This window comes from Schistocerca americana, chromosome 2, assembly GCF_021461395.2.
Source record: "Schistocerca americana isolate TAMUIC-IGC-003095 chromosome 2, iqSchAmer2.1, whole genome shotgun sequence".
Classification (NCBI taxonomy): domain Eukaryota; kingdom Metazoa; phylum Arthropoda; class Insecta; order Orthoptera; family Acrididae; genus Schistocerca; species Schistocerca americana.
This window is the reverse complement of record NC_060120.1, coordinates 770845767-770866669: the sequence shown is the minus strand read 5'-3', so window position 1 is coordinate 770866669 and position 20903 is coordinate 770845767. Positions and strand designations below refer to the sequence as shown.

At 45.9% G+C, this 20903-nt stretch overlaps 1 protein-coding gene and 2 non-coding genes across 3 annotated transcripts in view; 1 reads left to right on the top strand and 2 right to left on the bottom strand.

Annotated features, from left to right (window-relative positions):
- LOC124594772 (Y+L amino acid transporter 2) overlaps positions 1 to 20903 on the bottom strand; it is a 337307-nt gene that overhangs the window by 259547 nt on the left and 56857 nt on the right. The window lies entirely within an intron of this gene.
- Trnat-ugu lies at positions 20396 to 20470 on the bottom strand. The gene has a single exon. It is a non-coding gene; the product is annotated as a tRNA-Thr (tRNA).
- Positions 20738 to 20812, top strand: Trnat-ugu. The gene has a single exon. It is a non-coding gene; the product is annotated as a tRNA-Thr (tRNA).

Here is a 20903-nt window from a genome sequence, read left to right as displayed (position 1 = left end):
CAATCTGTGTTGTTTTTGTGAAAAGTAACGCTCTAAATATAAATGGTTGACTTCAGAATTAAAACAATCTTGGTTGAGAAGTTATTTTCGTATCAATCACGCGTTTCACCCTTTTGGAGCATCATCGGATTGTCTATAAAGACAAGTCTCAATCATTAGAAACGGAGAGAGGAGGAGGCATCGTCCTATCTTGTGCGACTTCTTCTTCTTCTTCTTCTTGGTGCCATACACTTGGAGTGCGTCGGCTGCTCACAGGCGGCGTTCTCTTGCTTCTTGAACCAGCTCTTCAAAGTAGTTGATGCCAGTCCATGTCCTGATATTCTGTGACCATGACTGCTTCCTTCTACCCGGTGGGCGCTTTCCTTCTATTCTGCCTTCTAGAATTAATTGCAGAAGTTCGTATTTCTTTCTTCTCATAATGTGCCCCAGGTACGATGTCTTTCTTCTTTTAATTCTTGTACGACTACGCAGGTAAAATGCTGCTTCCTCACAATTTTACATCTTTTCAAAGGTTGATTCTGATGAAGAGAGCCTTAGTAGGTGTCGAAACCTAGATCAGTGTACCAAACAGTTATTTTCAACCGCTGACTGTATAATCCTATGTTCAAACTACTATGTATACGGTTGCTGAGAAACCGCCACTGTAAAATGGTAACTTACGTAAAAGCTGGTTACGTAACCCATCGATCATAGAGCCGTATCTTGATGTGTAATCCATCCGTCGTAAAAACGTGTAAAATGTAAAGCGGGCATAGTTAAATTGAAAGAAAACCGCCAGTATATCATCATGAAAGTACAAGAAGATAGCGGAAAAATTTCGAATACCCTCGCATGTTACGCTAGGCACACCAGCTGACTATGCCATGGCAGCACAAAATATGACACGCTTACATAATAAATGCGGTATGAGCCGCACACAGCAGAATGTTCGTTTGCACGCACATAAATATTACTGTGACACATCAAGATGCAAACATCGAATATTGTGTGGCAAGAGGTGGCCGGCCTAAGGCACTTTTGCGAAATACAAAAACTACGTAAAACTAATAAAATATACATACATACAAACCGTTAAAATCACATGAAACCCCGATGTATTTTAAAGTACACATACATAAAGCAAAAAAAGTAGGTAAAATTATAACATCGGAAACAGCGAGTCAAAATATGTTATTAGAACTCTGTCATACGAGCGAAGTAAGATAGCTAAATTTTAAAGTGCTTGCACAGCTTATGCTGGCAAGATCAACAAACTCACACATTAAGGTGTCACAATCAGGGGCAGTCGTAAGCATTGCAAACTAGAGACAAAGACCTATTTAATCAGGTGATCGCTTTTAATCTGAAGTAATTCAAAACCGTTTGCTGTAGCATCCTGCCACAGTGGAACGTAAAATTTTTTACATGAATAGTCTCTCGTCATGTTTACCGTTATACTAAGACTGCTCTAGCCATAGATTCGAAGCCGTTAATCGATAAAAAAAAGTCAGGCAGAAACCTCAAGCAACAATAATTAGCTGTGCAGTAGTCGTAGCAGTTTTCTGCTTTTATCGCAGTCAAATAACAGGACTCAAACAACGGTGCGGGAACGAACCCTAGTTAACTAAGTTTCGCGGGCAAAGGAAGGCAGGCATCACTTATTAAAAATAATCTGATGGATCTAGTAACGAATGAGGTTGATACGGGTCAGCTAACAATGTTCTCGTTGCCGTCTGTTGGATAATTAGGCCACGGCTAAGAGAGAGAGAGAGAGAGAGAGAGAGAGAGCGTTTTTTCTTCAGCAACTGACGCTTTCTTAGGCTACAAACGTGGCGTGAAATCTGAGTGATTCGGGTACAAGTGTGTCACTGTTGAAGTCTAGTTTCAACGTCAAATTAAAGGGTCGAAATTCGAGTGACATGAGTGAAGCTGTATTCCATGTTTTGATATGTCACTAAAACTTGAAATCATTTTACTACGGTCGCAGGTTCGAATCCTGCCTCGGGCATGGGTATGTGTGGTGTCCTTAGTTAGGTTTAAGTAGTTCTCAGTTCTAGGGGACTGATGACCTCAGATGTTAAGTCCCATAGTGCTCAGAGCCATTTGAACTCCGCGCGGCTTGCATTGCCTCCCGTGGAATTACAGCACATACTAGTATGGGTGTTTCACTATGGGTCGATACTTGATACCTCAGAACCGCTTGTGCTATTGATACGTAAATCTAATTATTTCATGTACTCCATAGGCACTCTTGCAACTCTTGAGTTGGTTGGAAACCTCTAACAGGGTGTAATAATTTATTTCCAGCAGTGTATTACATAAAAGTGCGAGCATTTTATGTAGTACGGTAACATCCTGTCGACCAAGATAAACGAAGAAAATGTCTAACAGAGGCACGAATTTCTCCTTCTGCAATTTGTTCACGGAATTACTTGGGTCTACAAGTTTGGTCATTTCTCTTATGAACACATTATAAACGAATTCATAGCAACTGATACACGAATAATGTTTGTGTATCACTTGAAGTGTAGGTAAACAAGTGTAATACTTTAATAACAGAAAGGTGTTCGTAACTGCCCGGCAGTCCAGTTCATCTCAAATGTGGAGAAAACTGAGGTTCTACAGTTAATCGGTGCGTCAGTGATTGCTGATATTGAATTCAGATTCTACAGAAGACCGGATAACCTGGACGCAGATGTGTTAAACGCCTGTTAGATCGAGTTATAAGAGAATTTTCTTGAGAGCAGACGCGAAAAATTTCGGTTACTGTTAAGTTCCTCTTATTCGTACATAACGTATAAGCGCCAGCTTGGTGCATATTTGAGTACGCAATGATAAAATCAATCAACGAAGTTTTTCTTTACTAACTTGCTTATAGCACTGTAGCTCAGAAACATTGGTACACGATGATTAATGAAGCTTCTTGGTCGGTACATGTAACACGCAATATTTGACGTTTAGATTCCTCTTATTTAAATATTAAGGGCCGCCTAACATGCACAGTGACAGTAATGTCTGACAATCAGATCCGTTGACATAATATTGGCAACTGGGCCAGCAGAACTTTGAAATGTCAGCTCACGGCGCCACTGCAGTTGCAAACACGGCTTCAGCTGCGTGCGATCTGTTACAGCTACGACCGGAATTTCATTAAATAAAATACGATAGACGTATTGCCGGGATGCGTATGTTTCTGGTTCCACGGCCGACGGCTGCTTCATTGATAGTCTGACGTTTTGCCAGCACTAGTGGCTAGCAAATGATCGTCATCTATTGCTCTTGACAAGCTGAAGTTGTCGTTTCGGGCGGTGGTTATACGGCTTCCATGACAAACTTGCCGTGTGTTTTGCAAGAGAGTCGCCTTTTTATTAATGACGCTCAATGAATTGTACGTAACTATTTTACGTATACATTACTTGATTTCCTCTTTTCGCGGTCCAGAAACTTAGCGTTAGGAGAGTAAATACTGATTTTTATGCAAAACTGTGTATGACTTCCTGATTTAATCTCGTGTTGTACACGATATTACAGTACACCAATACATTACTTTGTACTGATGGCATGTTCGAAAAAATTTACAACAGGCCTTTAAAACAATCTGTCCACAGCCTCTAAGCTTGCTTGAAATCTTCGCAGTAATGGTAGCAACAGGTCGAACATGGAAGAATTTTTATTAATGCAGTAAACTGCATTCGAGCGATTTTCTCGACTTTTGTTACGATTTGAACATTGTACACCTGGCTCATGGCACGTCCGAAACGGAGAAAATACAGAGAGACTTCTAAAAAAAATTACAGTCAGAAGCACTGGCATTGCAACAGCCCTCTAGCGCACACGTAGTGTGAACGGAATTTCCTGTTTGTCAAAGGCTTCTATACTCGTACACTGCAGCAAACCTATTGTGATATCTCCTGCTGGTAAATAAATGCTCACCGCACCGTGACAATCACGTTAGTGAGTCCAAAGAGTCCGTAAGTTACGCTGAAGCCAGAAACTCACATGCAAAACAAGAACAATTACAGTAATGGGTTAAGAATATTGAAGAGTTAGAAGCAGGCACAGCAACTAACAACGGTTTGGCTACAGTCTTGTGCACCATACCCAATAAGCCTCGCTAATGAGCGTAACTCGAAGTATTTGTGATTAATAAAAATCTATGCTGTAAGCTAACGTCCGACGGTGTTTCTCGGCGAGCTCCTGAAACACTTCGATTTAATGTAAGAATGTGTGGTGTCTGTTCTTTCGGATATGTCAGAGGGTACAGAACTCTTATTCGCAACTGTGATACATATTATGTAAATTGAAGGTAGAGGGGGGAGAAAGGAAAGTAAAGGGAAGGAACTAACGACTTTATGCAGAATCAGCGGCGAAGAGTGAAAATGTGTGCCGGACCGGGAATCGAACCCAGGAACTCTTGCTTACTAGGCAGTTAACGCTCCCCAGCTGACCGACGCTGTCCCCGCTCATGTCCTTCCACACGAGGTCGAAAGGAAGTTGCAACCACGCGGATGTTGTGGATTCATTGCCTATCGAGGTGCACCAATTACATAAATGCGTGGACTCAAATTAGCGAGTATGGAGGACACGAACGGGGACTGCGAAAGAAGGCGCTAGGTGGGAATGTGGTCGGCCGAGAGGAGTGCCGCGAAAATGTTCATCTCAAATGTGCGGACTGTGTCCAGGTGGATGCCGGCACGGTAGCTCAGCGTGTTCGGTCAGAGGGTTAGCAGCCCTCTGTAATAAAAAAAAGAAACTGAGTTAATCGATCAACAACAAACTTAAACTGATGTCTTACGACGTCCTCCCCGAACAGATGCAACGAACGAAAGCGAACAAAATGAGATTTTTTTAAAAAAAAGGTGGCGCACTGGTTAACGCAGCTGCCTAGTAAGCACGAGATCCCAGGTTCGAGTCCCTCTCTGGCACACATTTTTACTCGTCGCCACTAATACTGAATAAAGTCTCGATGCAGTGGATATCATTAGTTCCTTTCCTTCCCTTTCTTTCTACCCTTTCACCATCCATTTACTTCCATGTATCCTATCTTAATGCCTGTAAACATTGTAAGGTCACTGCGTATATTACACAAATGCGACAATAATCTGTTAATTTGACGTGAAACGCTTCATCATTTCGTAATTGATCAACGTGGACTCGGTTATTCACTCTGCGCTACCGTTTGTACTCACCCTACGGGCCTGTTGCACGTGGTAGTTTAGTGTCCCTGCATATCGATTCCGACTTCTGGTCGACTTACTGAGCGAAAACGCTTCCGGGCGGCGCTCCGAGACAGTGACATACGAGGGGCGTTTGAAAAGTCCGTGCAAAGTCCGAGAGTTGGCGCCACCGGCGCGTATCCAGGTCATGTTTAGTTAGTAGCATCTTTGGAAAGAGCGCACACCAAGTTTCAGCCATATTGGTATATTTCTTTCTGTTTGGCATTCGTGCGAATCAAGGAAGTCGAGTGATTGTCAAAAAATGGACGAAAACGAATTTCGCGCGGTGATTAAACATTACTTTATGAAAGGCAAAACGCCTCAGGAGACTAAAGACATGCTTGATAAACATTACAGAGACTCTGTACCTTCGATTACAACAGTTTATAAGTGATTTCAAAATTTTCGGAGTGGTCATATGGACTCAAGTGATGCTGAACGTTCTGGACGCCATGTGGAGGTTACGACTCCAGAAATCATTGATAAAATCCATGATATGATGATAGATGACAGAAGAGTTAAGGTGCGTTATATTTCTAGTGCTGTGGACATCTCGATGAACGGGTACGTAATATGTTGCATAAACATTTGGACTTGAGAAAGCTATCCGCAAGTTGGGTTCCCCGATTGCTCACGCTTGACCAAAAACGGAATCGTGTGGAGTGCTGCAAGGATGGTTTGCGGCTGTTCAGGGAGAATCCGCAGGACTTTAAGCGTCGTTTCGTCACTGTGGATGAAACATGGATACATTACTATACTTCTGAGACCAAACAACAATCTAAACAATGGGTTATCAAGGGAGAGTCTCGACAAAAAAGGCGAAGACCATTCCTTCGGACGGAAACGTTATGACTACTGTCTTTTGGGATTCGCAAGGGATAATCCTCATCGACTATGTGGAAAAGGATTAAACTATTACAGGTGCATATTATTTATCGTTATTAGGCCGTCTGAAAACCGAGCTGCAACAAAAACGCCGGCGATTGGACCGCAAAAAAGTCCTTTTCCATCACGACTATTCACCAGCACACACCTCAGCGCTTGTGGTCGCAAAATTAATGGAAATAGGATTCAAACTCGTTTCACATCCCCCCTGTTCTCCAGACTTGGCTCCCTCTGACTATTATTTGTTTCCCAATTTGAAGAAATGTCTGGCAGAACAAAGATTTAATTCAAACGAGGAGGTGATTGCAGCAACTAATAGCTATTTTGCATACTTGGATAATTCCTATTATTCGGAAGGGACCAACAAATTAGAACAGCGTTGGACGAAGTGTATAAGTCTAAAAGGAGTATGTCGAAAAATAAAAAAGGTTTACCCCAAAAACGTAAGTAGTTTTTATTTTTGCACGGACTTTCAAACGCCCCTCGTAGTTTCGACATTTTGCTCTCTCTTATGCAATGAAGGCCGCTCGTTGGTACCCATGGGAGCAACCAATCTGGGCTCCTCGCTTTCAGTGTGCAGTGAGATGCACGCAGAGGACGCTGTAGTAGTAGTAGTAGTAGTAGTAGTAGTAGCTGTTGTTCCTGCAATTGCTCACTACAAAAGGACTTCAAGGACTGTGCGGCTGGTCCCAGCGGAGGTTCGAGTCCTCCCTCGGGCATTGTGTGTGTGTGTGTGTGTGTGTGTGTGTGTGTCTCCTTAGGATAATTTAGGTTAAGTAGTGTTTAAGCTTAGAGACTGATGACCTTAGCAGTTAAGTCCCATAAGATTTCACACACATTTGAACAAAAAGACTTGGAAAACACAAAAAAATAGAGAATGCACCCTCCGCTGCAAAACTGAAGAGGTGAGGATATATTCAAAGTTTTTTTGAATATGCTGAGCAAGTATGGTAAAAACTTCTTCAGTGACGTAAAAATGTTAGGAAGGGAAATTCGTACTGGGATTTTTTCCTTGAACGAGGGGAAATTACACTCCTGGAAATTGAAATAAGAACACCGTGAATTCATTGTCCCAGGAAGGGGAAACTTTATTGACACATTCCTGGGGTCAGATACATCACATGATCACACTGACAGACCCACAGGCACATAGACACAGGCAACAGAGCATGCACAACGTCGGCACTAGTACAGTGTATATCCACCTTTAGCAGCAATGCAGGCTGCTATTCTCCCATGGAGACGATCGTAGAGATGCTGGATGTAGTCCTGTGGAACGGCTTGCCATGCCATTTCCACCTGGCGCCTCAGTCGGACCAGCGTTCGTGCTGGACGTGCAGACCGCGTGAGACGACGCTTCATCCAGTCCCAAACATGCTCAATGGGGGACAGATCCGGAGATCTTGCTGGCCAGGGTAGTTGACTTACACCTTCTAGAGCATGTTGGGTGGCACGGGATACATGCGGACGTGCATTGTCCTGTTGGAACAGCAAGTTCCCTTGCCGGTCTAGGAATGGTCGAACGATGGGTTCGATGACGGTTTGGATGTACCGTGGACTATTCAGTGTCCCCTCGACGATCACCAGTGGTGTACGGCCAGTGTAGGAGATCGCTCCCCACACCATGATGCCGGGTGTTGGCCCTGTGTGCCTCGGTCGTATGCAGTCCTGATTGTGGCGCTCACCTGCACGGCGCCAAACACGCATACGACCATCATTGGCACCAAGGCAGAAGCGACTCTCATCGCTGAAGACGACACGTCTCCATTCGTCCCTCCATTCACGCCTGTCGCGACACCACTGGAGGCGGGCTGCACGATGTTGGGGCGTGAGCGGAAGACGGCCGGTGTGCGGGACCGTAGCCCAGCTTCATGGAGACGGTTGCGAATGGTCCTCGCCGATACCCCAGGAGCAACAGTGTCCCTAATTTGCTGGGAAGTGGCGGTGCGGTCCCCTACGGCACTGCGTAGGATCCTACGGTCTTGGCGTGCATCCGTGCGTCGCTGCGGTCCGGTCCCAGGTCGACGGGCACGTGCACCTTCCGCCGACCACTGGCGACAACATCGATGTACTGTGGAGACCTCACGCCCCACGTGTTGAACAATTCGGCGGTACGTCCACCCGGCCTCCCGCATGCCCACTATACGCCCTCGCTCAAAGTCCGTCAACTGCACATACGGTTCACGTCCACGCTGTCGCGGCATGCTACCAGTGTTAAAGACTGCGATGGAGCTCCGTATGCCACGGCAAACTGGCTGACACTGACGGCGGCGGTGCACAAATGCTGCGCAGCTAGCGCCATTCGACGGCCAACACCGCGGTTCCTGGTGTGTCCGCTGTGCCGTGCGTGTGATCATTCCTTGTACAGCCCTCTCGCAGTGTCCGGAGCAAGTATGGTGGGTCTGACACACCGGTGTCAATGTGTTCTTTTTTCCATTTCCAGGAGTGTAGAATACAAGATTGTTAAGGCTTTCGTGGCCACTTGTTGACAAACTGCCTATTGGCTTCTGTCTCGGGTTCTTCGGCCGACGTTCATCTAATGATTTTTCTGACGTTTCGCCAGCACGAGTGGCTGGCATTGTCAAAGCTTCACCCTCCATTGCCAGTGGTGAACTGGAGCCGAGCTCGCGGCCGCAGACTATATGTACCCGGGGCGCCAACGTCCGATGACCGCGGAGAAGCCATCGGACGTTGGCGCGCCAGGTCTGCGGCCGCGAGCTCGGCTCCAGTTCACCACCGGCAATGGAGGGTGAAGCTTTGACAATGCTAGCCACTCGTGCTGGCGAAACGTCAGAAAAATCATTAGATGAACGTCGGCCGAAGAACCCGAGACAGAAGCCAATAGGCAGTTTGGAAATTAGAATACTAGGGGAATACTACATAACGTAATTTTACTTGACTTACCCCACACATTTCAAATAATGTGATGATTAAACTATTACATCCGTATTTTTTTCGCTAACTGTTCGTTGAAACACGTATTTTTCAACAATCCTGCAAACACATGAAACATTAAAAGAAGATTATTTCAAGTATTATGTTATAAAACAGGGAGGAAATCGTAAGTATTTTCAATAATAAAAATAATCGTATAAATGCTACAAGCTGAGGTACTGAAAAAGTAGGAACTACAATGAAATAAATTCTGCTTCTAAACTAAAATCGTGGATTATCTAATTTCCTTTTTTCCTTTGTCATCCAGTTCTTCGTCAGCAAAGCTATCAACCATTTCTTCTCACGGACTGTTTTCTAGCTCTTGATTTGAATATTTGGTGGAACAGACAGCTTGCACCAGGTCTACTTGGCTGCTGACAACTAACCGATGGTGTTTAACAAGCCTTGGTAAACATAACCAATCACTTGCTGTTCACACATGAAGCCTGTGTTGGTTCGCGCCATATCATACTAGAACTGAAGACATACGCGGAAAATCGGGCTAACCCTCAAATGTAAAAGCATAGAGATAAGTGTTGCCATCTGTTGCTGGGTACGTGAACTATCAGAATTGACATTGGTCTCACCCCTGAATATCACACTAGGATATTTAGGAGTGAGACCAATGTCAGTTTTGAGGGCTCTCTAAGCTTTTAAATTTGAGGGTAGCCCGTTTTTCCGCGCATGTTGTCAATTACGACCTTGCCATTCTTAAGGAATGTCTGGACTTGTTATTGGAACGCTACTGACAACGCTATCTTCACTTTCGGCTATTCTCATTTGTACGCGGTAGAACCGCCTATCCGCAAATTGAGTTCTTTGTGTCCCCACAGTCTAATTGCACCCGCACCGATCCTACAGCATAATTCAATGTATCCTGGTATCTGTGACACCAAAGTATGTAGTTGTGTGCCGCGACTCGCAGCTAGCTCGGTTGCATTATTCGGTTGCAATACTCGGAAGATTTTCACGCCTGTAAAGTATTAAGATCAAAATATTTCGCTCGGTGTGATGTAAGTAATTGCGAAAAGCGTGAAAGAAGTACCAGGCGCCTACCAGTTCAAAAGTTGTGATGGTAAAGCCAAACGTCGAAATAACGTTGCATGTAACTGCTGTTTACTGACAACACCACATTTTAACGTAACAGATCGCTTGTCTCCCTGTCTCACAATGTCAAATAAGAACAAAATATCAAATTTAATGGTTGGTTGGTTGGTTGTTTTGGGGAAGGAGACCAGACAGCGTGGTCATCGATCTCATCGGATTAGGGAAGGATGGGGAAGGAAGTCGGCCGTGCCCTTTCAGAGGAACCATCCCAGCATTTGCCTGGGGTGATTTAGGGAAATCACGGAAAACCTAAATCAGGATGGCCGGACGCGGGATTGAACTGTCGTCCTCCCGAATGCGACTCCAGTGTCTAACCACTGCGCCACCTCGCTCGGTCAAATTTAATGTTGTTCGTTGTTTGTAAATTAGACAATTAAAAGATTTTGTACAACAATTTTCAAAATTTCGGAGAATACTTCAGACTGCTTTCCCCATTTCTTGATAATGTCAGACACTACTGACGTGAAGTTTATGGTGTTGTGTCAGGATCAAATGGTTCAAATGGCTCTGAGCACTATGGGACTGAACATCTAAGGTAATCAGTCCCCTAGAACTTAGAACTACTTAAACCTAACTAACTTAAGGACATCACACACATCCATGCCAGATCCAGGATTCGAACCTGCGACCGTATCGGTCGCGCGGTTCCAGACTGAAGCGCCTAGAACCGCTCGGCTGCAACGGCCGGCTGTGTCAGGATCAAACCACAGTACCGCTGGATCACTGTCACTGAGAAAAATGGAGATTACATTAAAGACATGTGAGGTTATTTTGTGAAATTAAAAGTTTGTCTAACTTAATTTTACGGTGTGCAGAATTTTTGCAATGAACCACGAATGTTTGTGCTAACTTTGGTTCTAATTAATCCAGGAGTCCAGCGCCCTTCCTCTAGCCCTCCAATCCTCGCACATAACGTACACAGTTTTATATAGATAAACAATCTGATGACGACATATCTCTTAAAATTCGTAGCTTGCAGGCGCAACTGCATTTCAAAAACTCTGTCGTTACGTAAGTATGGAAGATTATAAGCATTCAGTGTCCATGTAAACATATTGTTATGCAAATCTCTCTCTGGACACGTAATAGACCTTTTTGTAGCGTAGGCGGCGTTTAAAGCCGATGTGGGAGTTAGTCCGATTGTGATCTACGGTAACAAGGATACGATTCCTCACTCACGCAATAATATGTTTGTATCCACTCTCTCAAATGGATTTTTTCCTTCATGTTTTGTTGAAATAAGTCAAGACATAATTGAAATTTACACATTTCTGTAGATGACTCCATTTATACTCTCCCCCCCCCCCCCCCCCTGTACATTTATTCTCTCTCTCTCTCTCTCTCTCTCTCTCTCTCTCTCTCTCTACAGTGGTACTCTGACAAAGCGAACTGTCATATGCCAGGAAATGGGATTCCACAGTTACAACCACTTGAGGGAGCCAATTCTACGAACTAATAGCCGTACCTGATTGGCGCGGCATTTCATCACCTGGCATTGTGACGTCCGAAGCGACTGTCGGATTGCTCTTGCTCACCAAGTATTAGCAGAGCGAATTCGGCGACCTTTCCCTTCGGTGGGTGTCGACCTCAATTTCACCAGCGGCTATCCCAGAGGGGCCTTGCGTCAGACAGGCCTCGAGCTCGCCTCTTCTCTGGATATGCGTGAAATTGGGTGCCTCTGAACGCATCCGAAACGGTATCACCTTTGACGTGTGTCACCCATGTGGTGCTCTCATGTTTCTGTCATTATCTCCGTGTCACAGGAGTGTTACATAACCATTTTACAGCTGCAACCACTGTCGTATCTATCCATCATTGCTACTGCTGTTACTACTACTACTGTAGAACGTTTGTTCATCCGTCTGTGATCACGTGATATTTTGACGTTTATCTGTGTTGGCTGAACGTGAACACCCTCGCTGTATAGACTCAATGCAACTTATTTTCATCGGAAAGTCATGTTCTTTGCTGTTGAGGGAAGTAGCAACTTCGTTGAAGGAACAGTCCCGAACCTCTCAGTAACTATATAAAACATACATCTGGAGCCGAAAAGGGATTCGCAGCTTTTCCTAAGAAACATAACAAGAACGTCTTAATCATCGTGCCACCAGGATCTGATCTACATCTACATCGATACTCTGCAAATCACATTTAAGTGGTTGGCAGAGGGTTCATCGAACCACCGTCACAATTCTCTATTATTCCAATCTCGTATAGCGCGCGGAAAGAATGAACACCTATATCTTTCCGTACGAGCTCTGATTTCCCTTATTTTATCTTGGTGATCGTTCCTTCCTATGTAGGTCGCTGTCAACAAAATATTTTCGCATTCGGAGGAAAAAGTTGATGATTGGAATTTCGTGAGAAGATTCCGACGCAACGAAAACGCCTTTCTTTTAATGATGTCCAGCCCAAATCCTGTATCATTTCTGTGACACACTCTCCCATATTACGCGATAATACAAAACGTGCTGCCTTTCTTTGAACTTTTTCGATGTACTCCGTCAGTCCTATCTGGTGAGAATCCCACACCGCGCAACAGTATTCTAAAAGAGGACGGACAAGCGTAGTGTAGGCAGTCTCCTTACTAGGTCTGTTACATTTTCTAAGTGTCCTGCCAATAAAACGTAGTCTTTGGTTAGCCTTCCCCACAACGTTTTCTATGTGTTCCTTCCAATTTAAGTTGTTCGTAATTGTAATACCTAGGTATTTAGTTGAATTTACGGCTTTTAGATTAGACTGATTCATCGTGTAAACGAAGTTTAACGAGTTCCTTTCAGCACTCATGTGGATGACCTCACACTTTTAGTTATTTAAGTTCAACTGCCACTTTACGCACCATTCCGATATTTCTTCTAAGTCGTTTTTCATTTTGTTTTGATCTTCTGATGACTTTATTAGTCAATAAACGACAGCGTCATCTGCAAATAAACGAAGACGGCTGCTCATATTGTTTCCCAAATCGTTTATCTATATAAGGAAAAGAAAAGGGCCCATAATACTACCTTGGGGAACGCCAGAAATCACTTCTGTTTTACTCGATGACTTTCCGTCAATTACTACGAATTGTGACCTCTCTGATCGCATTGTACAGGGTGTTCGAAAATCTCCGTTACAAATTTCTAGGACTTGTTGATGGGATTGGGGACGTAGTATTTTGAAAACCGTTTCTGCGCTGCAGCCGTTTGAAACATGTTTGTTAAGTACGTATGCAACAGCTATGCAACGTCGGATCGACTGGCTTCGCTTTGACGTCTGTCCTACCTCTCTGACAAGTTCGAGTCTCATTCACGTGTCTGTCACTGTTAGAGCAACATGGTTGAAGACACGTTTGCAGAATACACCGTCATCTTCCGTCTGTACGGCGAAGCTCACGGTAATGGAAGAGCTGCTCGTCACCTGTATCAAGATACTTATCCACTACGTCCGACTCCATCGCATACCTTTTCGCCACAATTACACAACTGCTTCGAGAAAGGGGTACCTTCACAGTCAGCAGGCGCGACTACTGTGCTCCAAGGAGACACCACGCAGCCGAACGGGAAGGGGCCGCGCTCCAACACGTTTCCTTTTTGTTTCTTTGGTCATTAATGAATGGAATTGTAAAACAACTGATGTACTGGGTCATGCATAATAAATTACTTGTAAAAGTGGCCGCGCTACCAACCGGACATTCGTTCCAATTCAAAAAATACACTCCTGGAAATGGAAAAAAGAACACATTGACACCGGTGTGTCAGACCCACCATACTTGCTCCGGACACTGCGAGAGGGCTGTACAAGCAATGATCACACGCACGGCACAGCGGACACACCAGGAACCGCGGTGTTGGCCGTCGAATGGCGCTAGCTGCGCAGCATTTGTGCACCGCCGCCGTCAGTGTCAGCCAGTTTTCCGTGGCATACGGAGCTCCATCGCAGTCTTTAACACTGGTAGCATGCCGCGACAGCGTGGACGTGAACCGTATGTGCAGTTGACGGACTTTGAGCGAGGGCGTATAGTGGGCATGTGGGAGGCCGGGTGGACGTACCGCCGAATTGCTCAACACGTGGGGCGTGAGGTCTCCACAGTACATCGATGTTGTCGCCAGTGGTCGGCGGAAGGTGCACGTGCCCGTCGACCTGGGACCGGACCGCAGCGACGCACGGATGCACGCCAAGACCGTAGGATCCTACGCAGTGCCGTAGGGGACCGCACCGCCACTTCCCAGCAAATTAGGGACACTGTTGCTCCTGGGGTATCGGCGAGGACCATTCGCAACCGTCTCCATGAAGCTGGGCTACGGTCCCGCACACCGTTAGGCCGTCTTCCGCTCACGCCCCAACATCGTGCAGCCCGCCTCCAGTGGTGTCGCGACAGGCGTGAATGGAGGGACGAATGGAGACGTGTCGTCTTCAGCGATGAGAGTCGCTTCTGCCTTGGTGCCAATGATGGTCGTATGCGTGTTTGGCGCCGTGCAGGTGAGCGCCACAATCAGGACTGCATACGACCGAGGCACACAGGGCCAACACCCGGCATCATGGTGTGGGGATCGATCTCCTACACTGGCCGTACACCACTGGTGATCGTCGAGGGGACACTGAATAGTGCACGGTACATCCAAACCGTCATCGAACCCATCGTTCTACCATTCCTAGACCGGCAAGGGAACTTGCTGTTCCAACAGGACAATGCACGTCCACATGTATCCCGTGCCACCCAACGTGCTCTAGAAGGTGTAAGTCAACTACCCTGGCCAGCAAGATCTCCGGATCTGTCCCCCATTGAGCATGTTTGGGACTGGATGAAGCGTCGTCTCACGCGGTCTGCACGTCCAGCACGAACGCTGGTCCAACTGAGGCGCCAGGTGGAAATGGCATGGCAAGCCGTTCCACAGGACTACATCCAGCATCTCTACGATCGTCTCCATGGGAGAATAGCAGCCTGCATTTCTGCGAAAGGTGGATATACACTGTACTAGTGCCGACATTGTGCATGCTCTGTTGCCTGTGTCTGTGTGCCTGTGGTTCTGTCAGTGTGATCATGTGATGTATCTGACCCCAGGAATGTGTCAATAAAGTTTCCCCTTCCTGGGACAATGAATTCACGGTGTTCTTATTTCAATTTCCAGGAGTGTAATTACTTAGTCCCCCTCTGCGAGTCCTAGAAGTTTGTAAAGGAAATTTCTGAACACCCTGTACAAAAAATGCTGAAACACTGCAGGAAGTAAAATTGAGGTAGTCGACGCAGAAAAACAAAATCTAATAGGATACATGGCATTACGTCGGACATATTCCATGGAACCTGTGAAGATGGGTGTCTGGGTTGTGAAAAGTAGTGCAATACTACGAAATGACTAGACAGCACAAAAATATAGTATTAGACTGTCAATTATAAGTGAAATGAAACAATCGCATGGTATTGCTGGCCAGGAGACTACATCTTGGTTGTTTGGGCGCCTGATGTAAGGCTTCCCTTTGACCTTCGGCGACTTGCGCATCAATGATGTTGAGATGAAACGCTGAGGACACCAACACCCAGTCACCAGGGGAAGAAAATCACCGACCCGGGAATCGAAACCGGGACAACGCGATCTAGGGACAGCAACGCTAAGCCCTGGACCACAAGATGTGGACATTATAGCATAATGCATAAATTGTTAGGGGTGTCTGAAGATGATTTTCAGTGGAGTCGAAGGAGATGCCCAGCAGAAAGTTCTTTGCTCCACTCCAGACCCAACAAGACAACGTCCCTGGCAATTTGTTGAGCAGGTGCGTTCCCTTGAACCTGATTCCTTTCCGTACCAATGTAAAGCCCATGACGGCTTTGTAGAGGTAATATTTGGTCATTGTATTAAATTCACGTTTTTCAATAATTTAAATAGATAGAGTAATACTGCGAAGGACAAAGTTTATTAGCGAATGTGTGTATTGTGTACAGCTCCCAAGATATCAAGAGGTCTCTGCTGAATGTTTGATAACTGACACCAGGTGTAAGAATTTTAGTACAATTCGGTATTCTGAAAAATGAATCCGTGTTGACTGAGTTCTCGAAAAAACTATTCCACAAATGAAACTTCCTGGCAGATTAATAACTGTGTGCCAGACCGAGACGCGAATTAGGGATCTCTACCAGTCGTGGGCAATTGCTCTACCGACTGAGCTACCCAAGCACGAGTCACGCCCCGCCACCACAGCTCTCAGCTCTACTCCTGCCGGTACCTCGTCTCCTAACTTCCCCACTTCACAGAAGCTCTCCTGCGAACCTTGTAGAACTAGCACTCCTCGACGAAAGGATATTACAGAGACATGGCTTAACCACAGCCTGGGGGATGTTACCAGAATGAGATTTTTACTCTGCAGCGGAGTGTGCGCTGATATGAAACTTCCTGGCAGATTAAAACTGTGTGCCGGACTGAGACTCGAACTAGGGACATTTGCCTTTCGCGGGCAAGTGCTCTACCAACTGAGCTACCCAAGCACGACTCACGCCCCGTCCTCACAGCTTTACTTCTGCCAGTACCTCGTCTCCTACCTTCCCCACTTCACAGAAGCTCTCCTGCGAACCTTGTAGAACTAGCACTCCTCGACGAAAGGATATTACAGAGACATGACGTAGCCACAGCGTGGTGGATGTTTCCAGAATGGAATCTTCTCTCTGCAGCGGGGTGTGCGCTGTTATTAAATTTCCTGGCAGATTAAAACTTGTGCACTTGCCCGCGAAAGGTAAAGGTCCCGAGTTCGAGTCTCGGCCCGACACTCAGTTTTAAGTTTCATATCAGCGCACACTCCGCTGCAGAGTGAAAATTTCATTACGGAAACATCCCCCAAGCTCTGGCTAAGCCATGTCTCCGCAACGTCCGTTTTTCCAAGGATTCTAGTTCCGCAAGGTTCGCAGGAGTGCTTCTGTGAAGTTGGGAAGGTAGGAGACGAGGTACTGCTATGAGGAGGGGTCGTGAGCAGTGCTTGTGTACCTCGGTAAGTAGAGCACTTGCCTGCGAAAGGCAAAGGTCCGGAGTTCGAGTCTCGGTTCAGCACACACTTTCAATACCGATCGATAAATAAATACCTTATATTTCATTCTATATGAACAAAATCTGAAAATAATAAAATTGGAAAAAATCCGGTCAGATGACTGGTGAAATGAATCGTCTAAAAATCAGGAATAAAATAGATTAGAGAAACATTTTGCGCCGCTTTGAATGATGCTCGAAATTATGTACAGCAGCTGAGGTGCTCATACTTTAGTTATGTCAAGCGAAGACAGAGTGAAATTGCTCTAGACAAATCTCGTCTAGTAGCCATTGAAATAGTAAGATTCGAAGTTAAAGATTGAACTTTAAAATCTCAATCGGCATGTCTCACTTTAAGATAAATCATTTCAGAAATCATGAGATTCTTTTTTTTTATTTTCTTAAGTTACCTATAGCAGTAATAAGTCGCACCGCAAATGTCACCTAAGGCGCTTCCCCAGTACTTGCCTGCGGGTATTCCAATTAAAGATGCGATGCATCGCGCTTAAAGGTTGTGGAACTATGTGAGAAGTACTGAATTTGAATATACAGAATTTTTTTCAAAACACGCTGACGGTAAAAAATCGCAACAGCAACAAGGAGTTGCGCGACATAAACGAAAGTTTGTAGGCGTTTTTCTACATTTGAAAGAAGATGTCTATTCAAATCTCGCGCCCGTCGCATCAGAGTGGCGCCAGTAGCGCCACTGTAAGGATGCAACTCAGGGTTACTTTCAATAGACGCTACAACGGTCGTGGGTGTTATCTTTGAGATTGGACGTGGTGAGTTGATGTTAGTCAAGAATGCCTTTAAGGCGACAAAGACGCCATTGTCAACACCTCACTGAGTTTGATCGAGCCCGTGTAATAGGGCTACGAAAGACTGGATGTTCCTTCTGCGATAATGCTGGAGGTGGTGGTCACGGGTATGTACGGTCGTGTGAGGACCGGGCTCCGGATGGTCACGGGACACCGCCGAGAGCGCGTGGCTCTGGCGCATCGTACTCCATCTGCAGCAGCACTTTGAGCAGCAGTTGGCACCAAAGTCACACAACGAACTGTTACAAATCGGTAACTTCAAGGACAGCTCCGAGCCAGACGCCCTGTAGCGTGCATTCCACTGGCCCCAAACCACCGCTATTTGCCACTTCAGTGGTGTCAAGAGACTGTTCATTGGAGGGCTGCGTGGTGGTCTGTTGTGTTTTATGAAGAAAGCTGGTTCTTCCTCAGTGCCAGTGAGTCCTCTGTGATGGTTAAGACGAAACCAGTTGAAGGCCTGCAACAAACATGTCTGCGTGGCTAGTCACACTGGACCTAAGCCTGGAGTTATGCTATTAAGTGTAACTTCGTATGACAGCAGGAGCACTCTCATGGTTATCCCACATACCCTTACTGCAAAACTGCATACCAGTCTGGCGATTCGACATATTGTGCTGCCATTCATGAGCAGCCTTCCAGGGGGTGTTTTGTAGCAGGTTAACGCTCGCCTACAAACCGCTGTTATAACCCAACATCCCCTACAGAGTGTCGACATGTTGCCTAGGCCTGTTCGATCACCATATCTGTCTCCAATCGCGCACATATGGGACATCGTCGGAAGGAAATTCCAGTGTCATCCACAAACAGTATTAACCGTCCCCGTATTGTTCGAGCACGTGCAATAGGCATGGAACTCCAGCCCACAAACTGACATCCGGCACCTGTACAACACAATACATGCACGTTTGCTCGCTTGCATTCAACACTCTGGCGGTTACAACAGTTATTAATGTACCAACATTTCACATTTGCAATGGCTTATCTCAAGCTTACAATAACCTGTGATCTTGCGATGTTGTTCACTTGAATATGTTCAAATGGTTCAAATAGCTCTGAGCACTATGGGACTTGACATCTAAGGTCATCAGTACCCTAGAACTTAGAACTACTTAAACCTAACTAACCTATGGACATCACACACATCCATGCCCGAGGCAGGATTCGAACCTGCGACCGTAGCAGTCGCGCGGTTCCGGACTGAAGCGTCTAGAACCGCTCGGTCCTTAAATGTTACGTAGACAAATGCAATCCCGAAATTTCACTACTGTATGTTAGTTATTTTTTGATGTTCCGACTTTTTTCCGTCGGTGTACACTGAAAATCCATTTGCTTCGAACCATCTGTTGATGTTTTCAAATACATCATCAGCTACCTTTTTAGTAAGAAGCTTGTTAATACTTTTTATTCTTACACTTTTGTCACCTGCAAAAAGTACAAATTTACATCTCTCAATGCAGGTAGAGGAGAATCAACAGAGCAACTGTGGTAAACTGTGCTTCAAATTCAGAGCGCCTATTGATGCATGGTCTGCAAGGACGGGATACAGCTTTCTGCCATGCAGATAGCATACGCGAAAAAGAAAATGTAGTTTTCGCCGCTGTTGGTACCAGACAAAAAAAGGCAATGCCTCACCACCGAAACGTAAAGGCGCCAAATCGGTGTGTGACAAGGTTTCGCTTCGTTAAAATGTAGCTACTGAAATGTAATTGCCAAGCGAGACAGACGCGTGACTAGAGCGTGGTTACAAAGAGAGAATCTTATCGTGTAATATGTGGTCTGTGTGGTTCATACCGTGCTGTGCTTTACGAGCAGCTCACACCAGCGCAGAGACACTTCCGGGAATTTCCGCCTCCCTCCCACTGTAGCCAGGTTTATCGTCACACACACACACACACACACACACACACACACACACGCGCGCGCGCGCGCGCGCGCGCCAGCTGCCGCCACCATCGCCTTCGGTAAGCGCTAGCAGTACGCTGAGCATGGGGAGACGAAAATACGACTCAGCGTATTTCCCGTCAGATCGCGTCGCGCCGAGCCAGCAAATCTGAGCCGGGAGGAGGTCGTTGGTCTCGCTTGGCATTGCACGCACAGTGTGCTGCCGCCCACGCACATACACGCACACAGTGCCACAAACTCGGCGCGTTTCCCAGAAAAAGTGGCCAACGTTGCGGCATGTACTGGGAGCTTCAAAAGTAGCACGTTACATCAACAAATTAAATACAGAACAAGAAAAGAAAGGAGAATAGAATAGACCATTGCTGGCAGCGTCTGAAGAAGGTATTCTAAGTACGAATCAATCACGCCGAGGCCACATCAGAGATTCGTCAATTATGCAAACACCTTCTACTGCTGCTCTCTGCGGGATCTCAAGAATAAGCAGACTGAAATGGTAATTAAATAGACACCCTAGCTGCAAGCAGGCGTTGATACACTTCATTGGGGACATGTTGAAAATGTGTGCCCCGACCGGGACTCGAACCCGGGATCTCCTGCTTACATGGCAGACGCTCTATCCATCTGAGCCACCGCGGGCACAGAGGATAGTGTGTCTGCAGGGACTTATCCCTTGCACGCTCCCCGTAAGATCCACATTCCCAACATGTCCACAACACTACATTCGTAGTGCGCCTAATAGATGTTTGCCCATCATACTCATTACTCGTGGCAGATTAATCTACCAAGTCCCGTACGAGTTCGGGCATAGCGTGTGCGTTCGCACAAGTGTTGTGGACATGTTGAGAATGTGGATCTCAAGGGGAGCGTGCAAGGGATAAGTCCCTGCAGACACACTATCCTCTGTGCCCGCGGTGGCTCAGATGGATAGAGCGTCTGCCATGTAAGCAGGAGATCCCGGGTTCGAGTCCCGGTCAGGGCACACATTTTCAACATGTCCCCAATGAAGTGTATCAACGCCTGCTTGCAGCTAGGATGTCTATTTAATAATCATTTCATTTCTAGCAAAGCTG